At 38.8% G+C, this 17,794-nt stretch overlaps 1 protein-coding gene across 3 annotated transcripts in view; it reads left to right on the top strand.

The window, feature by feature from the left end:
- Positions 1–626: 626 nt before the first annotated feature.
- The window catches only part of tab2 (TGF-beta activated kinase 1 (MAP3K7) binding protein 2), a 55,985-nt gene continuing 38,817 nt past the window's right edge, over positions 627–17,794 (top strand). For 2 of the 3 annotated variants that reach the window (XM_014968605.2, XM_014968607.2), the window contains exon 1: positions 628–1,038. The gene's annotated coding sequence lies outside the window, so the exon portion shown is untranslated. Of the gene's footprint in view, positions 1,039–17,794 lie in introns of all 3 variants that reach the window. The other variant, XM_014968606.2, reaches the window with a different exon arrangement.

A 17,794-nucleotide genomic window follows, 5' to 3' on the forward strand; every position in this document is an offset into this window, starting at 1 on the left:
AAATCAGGTTATTTTCCATCTAACGCACAAACATGCATTACTTTTTAATAGTTTGTCACATTTGATCCAGATACAACACATTCAAGACTGTGGAAGTGAAAGTGACAAATAGTGAAAAGGTTTAAGGCACGGTATAGTACAAATGTTAGAGTGACTTAGGTTGTAATCATGCAGCTCAACTTCTCAAGCTGAGAACTCTGTTGTTTCAAACAAGTCTTTTTTATATATATCTCTCATGTGTCAAGTACTCTTGGTGGGCAATATTTTTTGAATTAGTGTTTGAGTTAGAGTTTTTGTTAAGAACAAAGTACAACTTTCTGAAATCCATGTGTCAAATAAGTTGCTGTAAATTGTTGCTTGTTTTTCTGTCTTTGCTGTCTGAATGCATTTAAAATGGCTTCAGAAAATCTCAACATTCCAGCTCAAGGTTTTGAAAAAGTTACCCATCAGCTGACCTTAGGATAAAATTAAAATGAGATGAATGCTGGTGATAAAACTTCCTTAGAAAAACCAGTTTTTATCCCTCCTTCCTCTAGCTTATCTTCTGCTTGCACATTCTGGAACTGGAAGCAGCTCAACCTAATTTTCAGATGGTGAACGTTCTCCGTCTTCATCACAACTTTGGAAACTGGGGGGGAGGGGGGGGGAAGGAAAACAATTTCTTCATCTCGCGATAGCAGCTCGCTGAAAGCAGCCGCCATATTCTGTGACAGTATTTTGATTCGTATCTGCTGGAAGTGAGGAAAAAGAGAAAAGTGAAGGGCTGCAGAGGGGAGGGGGGGCGAAGACGAGGAGCTGTCAAAAAGTTCTCTCGGAGTCTCTGTCAAACAGCAGAGGGCTGTGGCTCGGTTTGCCTCCGCTTCTTGCTTTTCCGAGGACACAGGCCCGGGGCCTCGGTGTTGTTAGCTCTTCTCCCAGTGAGCGCCCGGACCCCTTACGGCTTCTCCTCTCCCAGCTCCGCGGCCCTTCGGAGGTCCGGCGGCGGTCTCGGGTGTTGAAGGCGTCCCGGGGAGCGGCGGCAGCGGTGGAGACTGGAAGGTAAGTTCCATTTAATTAACGAGACTTTTCCATTTAGCGACAACCAGCAGGGAAGGATTTAGTCTCGTTTTTCTGGAGCAGAAAAACAAATTGAGCGTCTTCCATGGCAAGTGTTGTTACGTACGAGTCACACTGCCAGAGAAGAAAAGTTTGATGTGTGGAAAAACTTTTTGTCTCCAGCAAGCAGCTAGCAAAGTCAGCTAAGCTTAAGGGTTTATAGACCGTCGCCTTCCTGGCCGAGTGAAGAAAAAATTAAAAACTTTCGAAACATTTTCTGAAAGTTTAACGTATGTGTTAATGGCTAAATGTGGTAATTATTAGCCGCCTCCTTAGAGTTTTACACTGCCAGGCGCTACATGTTTTGTAGCTCATGTTAGCCCAGGCTACTTTTTCCATTGAGCTCTCTGTTGAAACCTCGCAAAAATTAGTCAAGATGGAAAGGTTCAATCATTAAACTGTAAACTGACTAAGCTCCTTCACCCGGGTTGGTTCATTTCAAATCAACAAGTTGTTCTCCTATCTAATAAACCGAAGTTATTTTGAATAATGATATAAATACAGTTTAGTGTCTCCACAGATTATTTTTCCTTTTTGCTGATAGATACTGTTCAGGTCTGGGACATTGATTTCGGACGTATTTTGATTTATCGAAACCTTTGTTTTTCTGTGATGGAATGATAATGCAACAAATAATTTAGTGCACATGGTTATATTTTAGTAGCAATGTTTTGACATGGATATTTTTGTGTTCTTGAGTGCTAATAATTAAAATGATAATTTTCCCAGCACAACATGTAAGCTTTGAGAATATTCTAGCACTGTAGTTTGTTTGCCTAAACTGTTCCTACTAAAACAGTTTTTTAAATAACGAATTAATATCTAGTTTTCCATTTTCATTATTCCATTAACGTTACAGTAAACTAGTACAGCTGGCAGTGAAACAACCCCACAGCATGCTGCCTCTACCGCCATATTACATACAATGTACTTGACTTACACACACACACACACACACAGAATTTATCAGCGTGGCATCAGTGAAGGAGAACCGTCTGTCTCCAGAAGCATCCTCCCAGTTCTTGATCGTGTAAAACTTGTTTTACAACAGATAGTAACACGAGCGCATCCAGTCCATGGCAGATTTGAGCTTTACTGCCTCCTGGGTTGTTATGGAACATTTTAATTTGTTTTCTTCCCCAGCAGGACATTTAGTGTCTTCTCCCAGACTTTTTATTTGTGAAGTTGCACCCAGTTGCAGTTGTTTAAGCTGCAACTGGAATATGGAGGTGTTTAGAAATGGCTCAAAAAGCACTCAGTTTTCACTGAGCGTTTACTGTGCAAACAGATTTTTATTCAAACAGGAGAGAAGTTTGCATTTCCCAAGATCGTTCAATTTAAAAGATAACCTGGAACCTTTAGCTTCTCTTTAAATCTTACGTGATTTTGACTCATTAGGGGTTAGCAAAACCCTACGACAAATTAAAAATGGGTCATACAATTTTTGTTCTAAAAAAAAAAAGTGATGTTAAAGCAAAGCGAGGTTCAAATAATCTATAAAGGCCTTAAGAGAACACTGTACTGCCACTGTTTAATTTTCTGACTTCTAGGTTACATGGCGCTTTTAGAAGTTGTTTGTGTTGCACAACTTTGGCCCAGTAATGAAATATTCAGTGACAGTTTATAACGAAAGTCCTCCTGGTTGTCCAGGTGACTGTATTTAAACTGATGCAGGATGAGTTGGTCTCAACCTTTTGCAAGCCGCTGATACGAATGCTCAGTTGGTGCGCTTCGTTAGAATGATGTGTTTGGCCTGAGATAACCCTACAGGAGAATGTTGACTTCCTTGTCATATATTATTTCTGTGCATGTGCGGCCTCTAAAAACGTCCGGCTGGATGGTGGGCTACAGAGTTCTTGCCACCTTTGAAAACCAAAGGGACGTTTTTCATCGTCCCTTTGCAGCTAAATAAACTGTCTTTGGATCTGCTGATGTTACCTAACCATTTGAAAAAAGGCAACTTGTACGGTAATTTTTTATGACTATCTACAGTAGGAAAAATTTCATTTTTAGCATTTTATTTTTGTTTTTAGGTTTTAAGATAAAGAAAACTGTAAAAAACTTTGCAAAAGAAGGAAATATTCTTCTGTGGGATATGGTTGAAATTATGTAAAAGGGAAAAAAGAAAGTCCACCAGATGATGAGAAAAATAAATGTAAAATTCAAAACAATTGTAACATAAAGAACTGCTAAAACTTGCATTTACATTTGTTGGTTCTTACCTGCTTGGATCCAAAGTTATTTTTACCCTACTTTATCTATTTATTTATTTTACAAATTACAAATATCTTTAAAAAACTGTCTCTTATTTCAATCATTCCTTTTGTGACTTGACCTGAATTTAAAGTGGAAATAAATGGCTGTAAAACAGGCTTGTGAATAAAATGATGGTTGGCCTGACATCACTCTGAACTAGGGGAACCCAAGGAGAGCTTTGGTGGAAAACAAAACCAGATTTTCTAAAAACTGAACTTTCAAAACAGAAAATTTGATTAACTGATGAAATTGATTGATCATCCACCTGTGGTTACAACCAAACATACAATATTTACCGTCACAATTTGTTTGAAAATATACAAAAATAATTTTTTTGTGCGTTATATAGCTGTTGTTGAATGATTGTAGCTGTGATTGCATTTAAAATGATTCCACTTTGTTTTATTTTTGAGCCAGTTAAGAAACTTACTGAACTTTCTGACATAATGATGTTATCATGACACCTTCAGACTTGGTGCAACTATATCTCACTCTGAACTAAATCAGGGTTTCTCCTCTGCAGAGGTTGACTGACCTTTTACTTTTACTACTTTGACTAGATTCAGAGTCACTTCTTTTTTTTTTCCTTGCAGAACTCTGAATGCCTCCAGTTCAAACCTGCTGTTAACAGCTAAACTGTGAGAGTATATGTCATTCATTAGCAGTTTGTGCCTGCCTTGACTTGCAGTCAACACTGCACTTCCTGACCAGAGAACTGCCATGGCCAACTGTTTATAGGTGCAGACCCCTAACTGAAACCATGTGTGCCTGTAGCTGGGCAAACGTGTTGCCAGGAGACCTCGCTGATTTGCCACTCTGCAGAGACCAAGCAGTAGCTGCTCACAGCGTTCGTGGTAAGTGCCAAGTCAGGATTTTTGTGCAGCACGAGGGGCTAATTGCCCTGTTTGGATGTCGGGAGGTATCTGCAGAAGGCCTGAATGAACACGTAAAAGAAATGTGCGGATCAGTAAAATAGGAGCGTCCTGCGTTTGCGCGGTGCTTGTTGACGCGGGTATGAATGCTTGTGTGCAGTAAACAAGTGCTGAACTAGGACTTGTTCTTGAGTGCAAACCAAGTTTGTGGCTTTCTGTTGCGCCAACACTCAGGAAAATAGGTTTCGTTAGAGGGAAGAGACGTTTATCACTTCTAGTTTGCACAAATCTCCATGAAAACAAATGAATGGCACATTTGCAGTTTTCATCTATTTCTCTATTCGCCTCTTTTAAACAGGGAGGACGGTTATGTCCTTGGACTGAGTAGAAACATGGAGTGGAGGAAGAACTTGTTCCGATCCACAATGTCAGTTTAACCTTGGGAAATGATTTCTCTGTTCCCGACTCATTTCAGTTTCTTTTTAAGGCTGCAGATACTGGTTTAGTGTATTTCCAGCTAAGGCCTGTCACCTGACCCCTCAGACTGCTCCATGCTCACACTCTCTGTCAGATAAGTAAGTACACAGGTTGCATTTCCCACTGAGTGTCTCTTTTGGTAGAGTTGTGGAGCTAGCTCCTAGTCCAGTAGGCAGAAGGAAGGATCCATCATGCTCATTCCAGCAGATTCAGGAAGAGGGCCCGGGTGTTGGGAACCCTCCCCCCTCCTGACTGTGTGGCTGTCAGGAACAGAGGCTCCTGCTGGAGCCCCCTCCCCCTGTCCACTTCTTCTCTTTAAAAGGAGGCTTCCATTACATGCTGCTCATGCTTCTGGTTGGTCCTAGGGTGAAAACGCATTGGCTGGTGCAGACACTGTAGGACTCTGTGATGTGTATGATGTATGTGCAGTGTTCATTTCACAGTTAATGTAGGGCCAAATAAATCTAAGCGTTATGGAAACTTTTCAGAAAGACAAATCTTTAAGAACGTACACCCTCTGGCCACTTAAAGCTGCTCTATGAAACTTTTATTTATATGTGTATATATATATATATATATATATATATATATATGCACAAAAAATGTTTTTTACACATTTGTTAAAATGATCACCATGTCATGGCAGTATGAGACAGATCATCTGTGAAAAGATCATTCTCCTCCGTCTTCTCCCTGAGATACCATTACTATCTGAAAAAATGCATCACTCCCAGTCGGAAACGAGTGATCAGAGCCAGGAGGAGGGTCTTAGTGCTGTCAAACATCCTCATGCACTCACTGCTCAATGTGCTAATGGTGGAGAAACAACTTACAGGAAAAACGTTTATCCACTGTCATTGGTGGTTATGCTAACTAGCCTGCGCATTCAAAACAGTATCTGCTAGCTGCAGCATAGCAGAGAGCAAGAGGTAAGGGAAGGGCGAGCAATGCCACACACGGTGGATGAATGACAGACCTGCCTCCTGGCTCTGATTGGTTGTTCCTAGATGGTACCAGGAAAAGGCAGAGGAGCTGGATTTTTTATTTTTTTATTTTTGTTTTAGTTTATCTGTCTCACCATCCTGTCACTATGGAACTTTTATAAGTATTTTATTTGTTTATATTTTTACATATTTCTTTAAGTATGCATAACTGTTGTAAAAGATTATTCTAGTAATTGAGTAATCTATTGATTATTCTGATGACTAATTGAGTAATCGAATAAAAAAATATAGATAAAATAAAATATTGGTAAACTCTGACATAACAGTATTAACATTGGATATCAATATCGGCTCAAACTTTCATGTCTGTACATCCCAAGCAATTATTTTTCTGTATCTTATAAAATTAAGCTGTAACAATAATCGGGTCATTTTTAAAGTCAACCTGAACAATAGTTACACAAAAATCTGAAATTGTATTCAGTTTATTAATAAACATAATGAGGAAGCAGACTGACATTGGGGAAAAACATTCCTGTGTTTACATATTAACCCTCAGAAGAACTCTTACTTTTTTGTGTGTAGTCTGGTAGAACCTCATGTTCCTGCTCTACAATGTGCTAATCGTGGAGAAACAACTTGCTGTTCCCGGAGAACTATTTACCCATCGTCATCGGTGGCCATGCTAACTAGCCTCAGCATTTATGACAAGCTCCTCTTTGGTGAACCAGCTGTAACAGAGAGCAATGGGGAGGATAAGAGCAGTGCATACATGAGCTTGGTTGACAATGCTGAGACCCTCCTCGTGGTTCTGATTGGTTGTTTGAGTGATTAAGTGCAGATGGCAGAAAAAGGAGCTCTTTATTTAAAACAGATTATCTGTTTCATATTATACTGTCGTGATATAGTGATAACTTTAAGCTATATTTAAAGAAAAATAATTAAAAATAATAATAATAATTATAAAAGTTACCTACTGCAGCTTTAATTAGGTACATGACCCCCTTCTGCCTTCACAACTGGCTTAATCCTTTGTGGCTAAGATTCCACAAGGTGCTGGAAACATTCCTCAGAGGTTTTGCTCTTTGTTGATGCATCACACAGTTGCTGCAGATTTGTCAGCTGCTAATCCGAATGGAAACCTCCAGCTGCGCCACATCCCAATGCTGCACTATTGGATTGAGATCTGTTGTCTGTGGAGACCACTGCAGTTAAGTGAAGTCACCGTCATGTTCCAAAAAGCAGCTGAAGATGATATGTTCTATGTGACATGGTGGATTAGCCTGCTGGACGTAGTCCTTGGAGGTTTGTACCACTTGGCATCATAAGGTCAAAGGCCTGGTTAGCAATAATACTTGTACTGTTTCATTAAAAGAATGGTAAATTGTGTCCATCACAAGACCTCTGTTGCTTTTCTTTTACTCTGAAGCAGTCTGCTATTTTATCCATTTTCTGTAAACCCAAACAATGGTTGTGAGGAGGAGGAGTATTTAAAGAGAACATTTCAGGGCATTAAATTACAAAGTCAAATTTCCTTGAAGTTATATTTGATATATACAGTTTCTTGGTTGTGCTATGAAATGGCTCAATGTGACTGGAAAATACATAATACTGCCTCTATAACAAAATAATTGTTAGCTGCAGCCATTATTCAAAGTCACTTTAGTACCTTTTCTTCCCCATTTTGATGCTTGCTTTGACCTTGGGTAGGTCATGTCTAAATATGTAAATGCACTTAGTTTCCAGTGTGTGATTTGCTGAGGTGTGTTAACAATTGAACAGGTGTGTCTCAGAGAACATTTATGGCCCCCATCGTAGTGGAATATATCATTGTGTCTGCCAGGGCCCATTATGAAATTATTCCCAACAATTTATCACGTTGACCTAATTTCTGTTAGACTGGGTCTGTAGTGTAGTGAATCAGCTCTGCATCGTAACATGATGTTTACGATGTCATTTTTCAATCCATAAAATATGTGCAAGCTAAAACATTTACTGTGATGGAGGACTTGAAGTAAGTTGATTCAATCTTTGACACTAAAAAATAAGCATGGTTGATAGAATTGTTGCCCCTTTAAGAGAAAATATGTTTCAATAACTTTGATTTAAAATGAAAAGTAATATTTATTCCTGCTATTAGGAAAAAAATGGAAAAAGATTAACATATTGATTATTGAGCTGCATGATGAAGTAGTTTGAAACTCCGTTGCCTTGCAGCAGGAAGGTTCTGGGTTCGAATCCTGGCATGGAGTCTTTCTCCATGCAGTTTGCATGTTCTCTCTGGGTACTCCAGCTTCCTCCCACAGTCCAGAAACATGACTGTTAGCTTAACTGGGCTCTATAAATCACCTTTGTGTGTGTGTGGGTGGTTATGTGATCTGTGTGTCTCTGTGCTGGATTGACGACCTGTACAGGGTGGATCTTGCCTTTCGAAACATTTCCTTTGACAACACGAACTTAAATGAAAATATAGGATATAGACACACTAAATTGTTTAAGTAAATGTGCTAACTGTACAAGACATTATAGTTTTTCGCTGTCCTAGTCTTTATATAGAAACACTAAGAGCTCATATTATTTGGGTAACTACATAAATGTCTCTGTAGAAATGATCTGTTGTGATCATTCTTTATGTTGCATTTTAACAATATAGACCAATTCCCACTGTACCATCTGTAAATCAGACGTTTGTTTAGCATACACAGTGAGCAGCCAAGTTCTGCTTGTCCACTGGACTAACTGCTTAAATGTTAAAGAAGCAGTTTAGATAAGGAAATGAGGATGCATTCAGATTAGGTAATGGTTGACAAAAACTATAAGTGTTTGATAAATGTGTAAGATTAGGTTGTGACGTGTTGTAAAAGTCAGCAGTCATATTGCTGTTGTGAAGGGAGCTTTCCACTCCTGCAGAGTGTGTTTCCATCTGATCTGGAAAATAAAGATAAGTGCCACTCTTAGTTTCCATTTATGTTGCCTACCGCATTATTGTTTCTGTCTGGCACTTCATGATTTTGACTGCCATTTATGGAATTTTACATATTTTGCATATGTTTGAGTCTTTTGACTCTTTTTCAAAGGCTCTTAATTCGACTGATGTCATAAATCAGCGTTCCCCAGCTTTGGGCTGCAAAGCGCAGAGGTTGTTAAAATATTTAGCACATGTATTATAAAAAAAAATCACTGGATTTATAATTTTATTAGATCAAACTCTTTGGTCCTTGTGTGTCTGCAGGAATCAAAATGCTCTATCTAGATTGATCAGTAGTTAAAGACTAATTGAATATGTTCTATTACTGTGAGCTCTGACATTTTGTTGGCAAGTGATTGGTAAAACCATTGATGCTGATGAATTTATGAATTAAACTATCAAAATAAATCACTAATACTCTGCCTTCATTCTGAGCCAACTGCTGCGGATGTGAGCTGTGTTATTTCTCTGAGAAGTGAGCAGCATAACGAACATGCTAAGATGCTGGCTAGCTAATTTTCTCTGTCTTCTCATTTTCTGTCCCTAATGTCCTTTTCACAGAGAGAGGACCTTTGTGTCTCTTGCTGCAGCATCATTCTATACGTCAGCTGAATCGGGGTTCACGTGTGGACTAAGTTATCTTTTATCTTGTTTCAAAAAGGATTGGGACCTCTGACAGCATCTATTTTTAAAGCAGAATTCAAACTCAACCACTGGGCTTTTTAAGGGGCCCTGCCTGCTGTAGGCCCTTGGTAAATTATACCCTAAACACCCTCACAGTCTCTCTACAGATTTCCGTGGATATGCGATACTTTCAACATACATTAATTTGACAGACATTGGCCGTTCTGATGAAAGATCCATATTCATTTCACTGTGTTCATTCTGTTTCCTACAGTGACTTTAGGATACTAGAGGAGTTGTAGTTTACCTTCTCCTTCTTTTACTTTCCTTTTTGAAGTGAATTGATAAAGGTAGCAATAACCACATCCTAAAGTCAGGGTGTGCATGCTACTCTTCCCCCATACTGCTTCACTTGACCTGAGTTTTGGGTTTAGCTTGTATGCCTTCCTATTCTTCTGCAGTGTCTTGACTTCTCTAAAATGGCACAACGTCTCAAACAAGTTACCCACACTTTGGCTCCAGTTGGTCAGGTCTAATTCAATTTGCGTGGGCAATTTATGCAAAGAACCATTAAACTAAAACAGGCTGTTCATCAGGTGATCAAAAGTCATTCATCATTTAAAAGCCCAGATCTTTGCAAAAATGTGGATTTAGTGTCATTTTCTGTCAGCTATCCACACCTCCGTGACCTCCTGATGCAAAGGAAAAAAGCTATCGCTCTTTGAATGTGATCCAATTGTTGAACTGCATAAGCAAGGCCTCTTGCAGCCTACCACTGCTGCTGAGGTTGGACACAGAAAGACAACTTCTTAAAAGATCATGAAGGTTAGGGAACAAAACAGTCAAGCGGTAGACCCCAAGTTTGTTTGACAGATAACCAAGGTTTGTCTGTCAAACACAGGTAGCAATAACCATATCCTAAAGTCAGGCTGTCGGGCTGTGCTTGACTTTAGTGTGTGACCTGATCAAACCGTGGTTTGACAGACAAATCTTGGTTGTCTGTCAAGACACGGGACGATCCCCAGCAAAAATTAAGAGAAGATTGTGCCAACTGCAGTCCCATAACCATCAGACAGAAACTGCAAGTGAAGGGTTTAAAAAACAAAACATCTCAAAACGTCTCGTCTCCTTCAACGGCAAAAAATGGCTAGTTTAGAGTTTGCACAAGAGCACCAATCATGGGGACCAGTAGAAGAAAGTTTAATGACGAATAAAAATGAAACCTTGACGATGCTGTTGGCTTCCAATGTTACTGACATTACAAGGAGCTCCCATCTCAGATGTTTTCTGCACAGCGCAGTGGAGAGTGCGCCATCATGATCTGGACGGTTTTTTCCTTCAATGGATCAGTGGAGCTTCAGGTTGGACAGAGGCACCAAGCGGCAAGTGGCTATATGGAGATGTTGCAGGGGGCATCCCTCATGACAGAAGGCCATTGTTTGTGTGGTAATGACTGGGTTTTTTCAACAGGACTTCTTCCAAAGAATTACCGTTCCCTGATCTAAATCCAATTGAGAATATTTGGGGTTGGACGGTAAGGGAAGATTACAGAAATGGACCCCACTTCTAGGCAGTGCACGTTCCTCGTAAAGCAATCTACACCAATGTGATCAATATTCCCTGTAACCTCCTGAAAATACAAGCGTCAAACATTCCCAAACAAAGGTGATTAGGGCAGGGCATTAAATAAAAAAACAATATATATCGCTATAGATCAGTATCAATATGTCCAATAAAATTTTCAATGATTTCACTGAAATCCGATCCAGAACTGCACAGCATTCTGGGGGATGTAGGCAGGGGAAATGTTTTACCCACTCAACCCCTCACAGCCTGCTAAGCAAGCTTGGTGGCATCAGCTGACTCACTCACTCTTTGGTTACCTAGTAACAACCTGTTAAGTAACATGTTTCATGTTTTGCCTCTGTATCTCTAACTGCTTAAAAATAAAAAAATAAGTACATGAAGTGAGAGAGTGAGCACAACAGCTCAAGAGGAAACTGGGTAAAACAGGAAAGTTCACGTCACCAGTTTAGCAGTATTTCAGATATTTAAAGCAAAAAACCAATCAATAATTATCAATATCAACAGATATGAAATCATGATATGATTTTTTTTTTTTATAGAGCAATACATTTTTCAGCCATATCATCCAGCACTAGAGGTGATTAACGAATGCCGCAGTGATTCATTATGGAGTCCTTTTTTTTTCTTTAAACTTTTCATTTTTATTTTCAGGGATGTTTTGAGCCAGCCTATTGAACGGCCTATTTCAGTTCAGTGGTTGTTTGCAATTAAAATGCTTAGATCTTTCTTTTTTGGTCTCACTGCCATTTCTTAAGGGTAAGCAAACAAAGAATATTGTATAAAGTTACTAAAGCTAACCATACAATAACTAATAAGATGCTAAAGACAGTTTAGAATTTCAACTCTGTAAATATTTAGTTTAAAAAAAAAATTGTATCAAAAAGCCTGTTTTACAGCAGCCCTTCTAACCGCTCTTGGCTGGAAGGCTAAAAATGAACTATTTTATATTGTGGTAGAACTCAGGATCAACAGGTCCAAACTTTACAAAAACTGGAAATTGGCCACAAATATCCCAACCAGGCATCAAAAGTTTTTAGACAAAAGTAGGGTTAGTCTCGTTGCCCAGTCGTTCTGTTAAACTCATAATAGGCGTTTAATGTGATCCTGCTTGAGATATTAACACTGCGAAATAGTTAAAGACCAGCTTTTTATGTTTATAATTTTTTTAGATTGCCTCTGCAGAGACATGGCTATGAAATAGGATAGTAGCAGCGCCATCAATTAAAGGAACACAGTGGTGCTGCTAGGCTGGCTCACTTTGACTGTACCATTTAAACTAATTGGAAACAGAGCCACTAGTGTCTGAAACGGGCAGTGTTGGAGCTCTTTAGCATTGTTACAAGCTTTCATTTCCACCCCTGCTTCTTTTTTATGATATAAAAATGGAAGTCAATGGAAGTGGCAGACCAGCAGGATTGCATTGCCTCTTGCAATGAAGGAGGAGAGCATGTTGTGTTCCAACAATCTTTGCAGGATAAAAGGAGTTCAGACTTCAGAAAGCCTACTTCCTGTTGTTGGGGTGAACCGTCTGGTGGGGTATTTACTTTTATGCAAAATGAGCTTTGCATCTCGTCTTTCAAAAATGGTCTGGTGTTTGTCACAAACAAGCAAAATGCCGTTTAACTGTAACAGCTCATTTGCTTGTATACTTGGTTTCATTCACAAATCTTCCTGTCCTTCCTCTTGCACCTAACCGCAGTGCTGTTACAGCAAGAGCTGCCGCTAGAATGTCAACGCCGTGACGGCTCACAGTAAGATGGGTCAAGAGTTATCTTTGGTCTCTGCGCTCCCTGTGCAGACAGAAGTCGGTGCAGCAGAATACACGTGTGTGACACAAACACTTCCTCTCAGTGTGTACTGCTCTTACCAACACTGATCTTCAGCTCATTCTCACATTCGACTCTTTTAGTTTGAGAAGCAGGCTGCAGAAAGTGTGCATGTGCTAAATGTAAAATGCTATTTTTTTTGTAAAAGGTGATTGCACTAAATGAGACATTGAATTATTGCAGTATTTGATGACCATATTATATATATATATATATATATATATATATATATATATATGAAGGCTATATGGTAAATTATTGCAAAGAATAAAAAGATGCTTTTTATTATTTGTCTTCAGCTACTGCAAAAGGTTTGCAAAATTATTCCAATTCCCATCTACTACAATTCAGAATCGATTTAAAATGTTCCAAGATTGATTTTAAAGCAGCAGTATTACGTAAAATTAACTTTTTAATCTTTGCATCATGTTATAATGTTATTCCCTCATCAAAAACATACCTGGAGTGCTGCTTTGATAATTTCATGCAGTTTTGAGAAATTCTGTAATCTCCCATGGCAACCATTCAACTGTGCAAAATGCTTGGTTGGACTAGGCCTGGTGCACACCCAAAATTGCAAAACAAATTTTGCTGGATGATAAATTGTCCCAAACGTTATTGTGATAAATATTGTTGGTTTGACACTATTTTCCAGTAATATAATGGTAATGGCAAAACAATGCAAGAACACATTATCAAAGATCAATAAACTTTACATTTTAAAGTCAGCTACTTCAGACTGGCCAGTAGCAATTAGCAAGCACCTGGTGGAACTGCTGATCTCAGTATTCAAGCTACTTCAGTGCTACGCTTTTAAAGGGTTAATTGAGGAGCGTCGTCGTGATGACTTTCTGAAGTGACAGAGTTGGAAAGAGCAGGACTGTCTTAGAGACAGAGGCCCAATTTCAATGCGTTAAATTACAAAGTCAAACTTATTTTAAGTCATATTTGATATACAAGGAATTTTTTTTACCGAAACTGAAGGTAACAGTTACTTTATTGTGCTATAAAATGGCACTATGTTCCCAGAAGACCCACGATACTGCCCCTTTAAATATTTAAAGAATGTCATCTATGAATGCCCTCCATTTACTTGTGTCTTCTGAAGATGCTGTGCAAAGCTCACCACTGTTCTCTTCTTTCATATGGACATTGGGACTCCAGGGCAGCCCTTCATACTGCACTCCACTTTATCGCTCAGTTCTGTATCAGCCATGGCCTTTATGCTTCTCACCCAACAAATGACTTAAAAGAAACCAAGGCTTTGCATAAAATACTTGTAGAAAATGTTTTTCATCTTACTGCAGATGTTGAGGCTTGAGCACAACCTTAGTGTGGCACATCCAGCCTGGTCTGGTTTCCAGGTGTTGTCCTGACTAAGCAGGGCAGACAGAGGTGTGTTGGATTGAAAGCAAGTATTTGTGCTCACTGGGACATGACTTGATTTTGCCAACAAAGTCACTAAGTTGTGCATAAATCTGCAGCCAGCCCAGCCAGTTCCTCACTCCAAAGCCAGACTGGGCACAACACACCAGCTGTTTGTGTTTACAGATCAAACATCTAATCCATCATAAAGTAGAAACTGTTTAGCTGGAGCTTCACCAATCAGAGTTTTTGGGGCGAACTTAAGAAATTACAGATTTTAGCAGAATAATTTTTCTCTAACCTTCCTCCCATTATTCTTTATTTATAGGAGCAGAGGTGATGCCCCACTGTGTGAGAGAGATTAGTCCCTGTAAAACTTTGTTTTATTAGTATTTTGTAATAAAACAAACAAAAAGCTTATGGTGTTGACAGTTTGAGCTGTTTTTTCATTAGATATTAGCACTATTAGCATAGCCAATGTTTTGGGTTCTGTGGGAATGTAGACTCTTACCGTAACTCTAACATTTTAAATAGGCCATCAACATTTTCAATTCCTGCATGTTTAATGGCAAACAGAAAAGGATAAAACAACTTTGTTTACGTTTTTTCATCATGTCGCATAATTTTTAATGACTTAAAACATGAACAAATGTATTCATATGTGATTTTAGTTACATTTCTTATATTATGGAAACACACACTGCAACTGCAAAATTTTGTTTTCTCAACATTAATATAGACATATAAAGATTATGAGGTTTGTGCAAGCTTTGTTATATTTCAGCAGTTATTTGTGGTTAACATGAACCATAAATGGAAAATGTATGGGAGTAGTTTTGATCAGGACAGTAATTTATAGGCCATCAGAAAAAAGTTTCCATGATTATTCCCATTTACTGCTCAACAGTTATGTCTTTTATTTAAATTTTACTAAATACAAAAATGTAGTAAAACCATGTTGTAAAGGGGCAGTATTCTAAAACATCAACTTTTTTGAACTTTTCATCATGGTGTAATGTTATTTCCTCATCAAATGCATATTTAGGTTTACCTTGTGGCAACCATTCGGCTGTGCAAAACACCTTCAGGACGAAGCACCTTCTGTCATAGAGCAGCCCTCCCCTGTGACTCCTTCAGACTAGCCAGCAGCAATTGGCAAATACCTGGTGGAACTGCGAACCTCATCGCATAAACTCAGTGCAACACTCCTAAGAATGATGTTAAAGACTTGAAAGAGGAGTGACGTGACAACTTCCTAAACGCCGCATTTCCAGAGCAGGAGTTTTTAAAGAGATCAAACCCCAATTTAAAGGCGTTAAATTACAAAGTCAAATTTATTTTAAGAGGTATTTTATATAAATATCACATTTATAACTGAAGGTAACATCGTTTCTTGATTGTGCTACAAAATGACACTATGTGTCTGGAAAATGCATAATACCGCACTTGCAAAGAACATGCTGTTCAGTTGCACGTACAGATCAGTTGTTTTCGATGCATGTAATGTACTAAAAAAGTCAATATTTCAATATAATCAATACAGACATTTTTTAAGCTACTAATCTGCATCACAAGTGATTATGAAGTGAGCTGTTTACCCAAATGTGTACATCACAGCAGAACCTCAGACTCAGATGCTCAACCTCTACCCTTGTCTTACCGTGGCTTACCTGATGGCCAACAGTTTCAAACTGATTTCACATGGCCAACGCGGCAACTGGGGTTGCACAGTATTTTAAATCGCAGTCGACATTGCAATATCAATATCTGAAATATGGTGATCGTAAGACTGCTGGGATGCAAGCTTTGGCTGTATATTAGATTTCCAGCACCATGCATGCAGATCTTGCATGCCAGTAATATATCTGACCTGCTGGGTGAGCGTTTGCTGCCTTTCATGCACACATTTCATGTATATTTTTAGTGCCTGAGATATTAACGCTCATATGGGCTGGTAAGGACATTATGATAGAAAAGAACAGATCATCATAATGACGATCAGTAAATATGTCGCATTTATAATGTAACATTTAATTACATTGAATCGAAGGTACAACCCTTTCATTAGAAATCTTAACACACTTAGCAAGTGATGTCTACAGTTTTCTATGCAGGAAAGTGACTCGGTTTATTTTCTAAACTAAATAATTTCTGAATTACTCAGGATTTACTGGTTCATAGCAATAAACCGGTGAATCATTTATTGGTTCTTTCTGATCTCTTTTGGAAAGAACATTGTATCTTTAAAATTGACCACAGTATTATTGGCGGTATCAAGATTTTTCTTATTTGTGTCAAGTTTGAGATGCATTTGAGAAAAATGACAATGGGATTAGGATTAACCTTACCATACTCTCAGTATTTGACCTTGTGCTCCTCTAATCTGGAACAAAAGTCTAGAAAACTAAAAAAAAAAAAAAAAGCCGAAACACTGAGTTTCTTTAAATCGAGGCTAAAAACATCCACCTGTTTAGTGCTGTCTGATTCATAGCTGGAACATTGATTGATGTATTTGATGTCTGCTTGATGATGGTATTTGAGAAACTGCAATGTTAATAGCTGTTTTATAATTGGTCACTGTATGATACTTTTAAGGCAGAAAGCACTTTGAGCTGCCTTGTTGTTGAACTGTGCTGCACAAATAAACTTGACTGATTTCAAGTTTCTTTTTGGCATTTTAATAAACCCAGAGTTTTGATTTGCATTTTTACAAATAACATTTTAATGACAGAATCTGGTCAGCATTAAAACCTGTTGTTGCAGCAAAAAAAACCCGAAAAACCTGATGTTAGTCTCTTGTGGTCAAAGAAAAGGACGGTGACCTAAATTTGTTGAATTTCTCAAGAAATTTTGGGTGTGCACCTTGTCCTATCTGCAAGTTTTGTTTCCTTTTTATCTAATCACATGACCACAGTTTTGTGAAATGCTCTCTGTTACTGACTCTCATCTGCTGAATAGTTGTGTCAATGTCAGCTTCCTAATCCTAACACTGTGTCTTTAAAATGAATCCATCATGTGCATGTTGATAGCTATGAATATGCAGGTTTTTTTAAATCAGTTTTGTGGAGCTATTGCTATGACAGACTTATGACCTTTTTTTTGTTAATACTGGTACAACAGCAGCACTGTGTGTAACTCCTCTATCCCAATGTTTCATGGCATAGAGTGACTAATTATTCCTGGCCCTTGTGAAATATTGCCCCCACCACTGCAGCTAAGGCTGAGACCACTTACTGATGTTGGTAAGACCATCCAAGTCGAGTAGCAGAGCATGACTTGAATGTTTTGGGATGGCTGGATTAAGACTGAATAGCATTTGTTGAGTGGAGGAGTCACGTGACGTCGCTGCTATGTGTCTTTTGGTTGGCCTCAAAGTGGAGAATGATACTCCTAACAGCTGCGAGAAGCATTTCCGGTGGAGGCTTTTCTGCTCAGCCAGACAGATGGAGATCCAGCAGCACACTCCAGCAGAGATGCATCCATTAGTAACTGCATGCTCAATACAGTATACCTCATATGCATGCAGGTTTTCAAAGTGTAATATCGCCCTGGTAACAATCTGGAAGCCCCACTTTGATCACAGCTCTGCTTTTTCTTTTATCAAAGCAGTGTTCTTACATTGAGGGCATACCTGAATGCTTTATGGGTCAGATTTTGTTACTGTGTGATGAACAGTGCTTAGAGTTGAGAGGTGACTGCCAGGCGCTGCCCCTCCTCCAGGAGATCACCGTTTAAATCCAGGCTCACCGGAATGTGGATGATTAATGTTTTCTTCTACTT

Source organism: Poecilia mexicana, unplaced genomic scaffold (assembly GCF_051168715.1).
Source record: "Poecilia mexicana isolate PSO_F unplaced genomic scaffold, ASM5116871v1 scaffold_21, whole genome shotgun sequence".
Taxonomy (NCBI): Eukaryota; Metazoa; Chordata; class Actinopteri; order Cyprinodontiformes; family Poeciliidae; genus Poecilia; species Poecilia mexicana.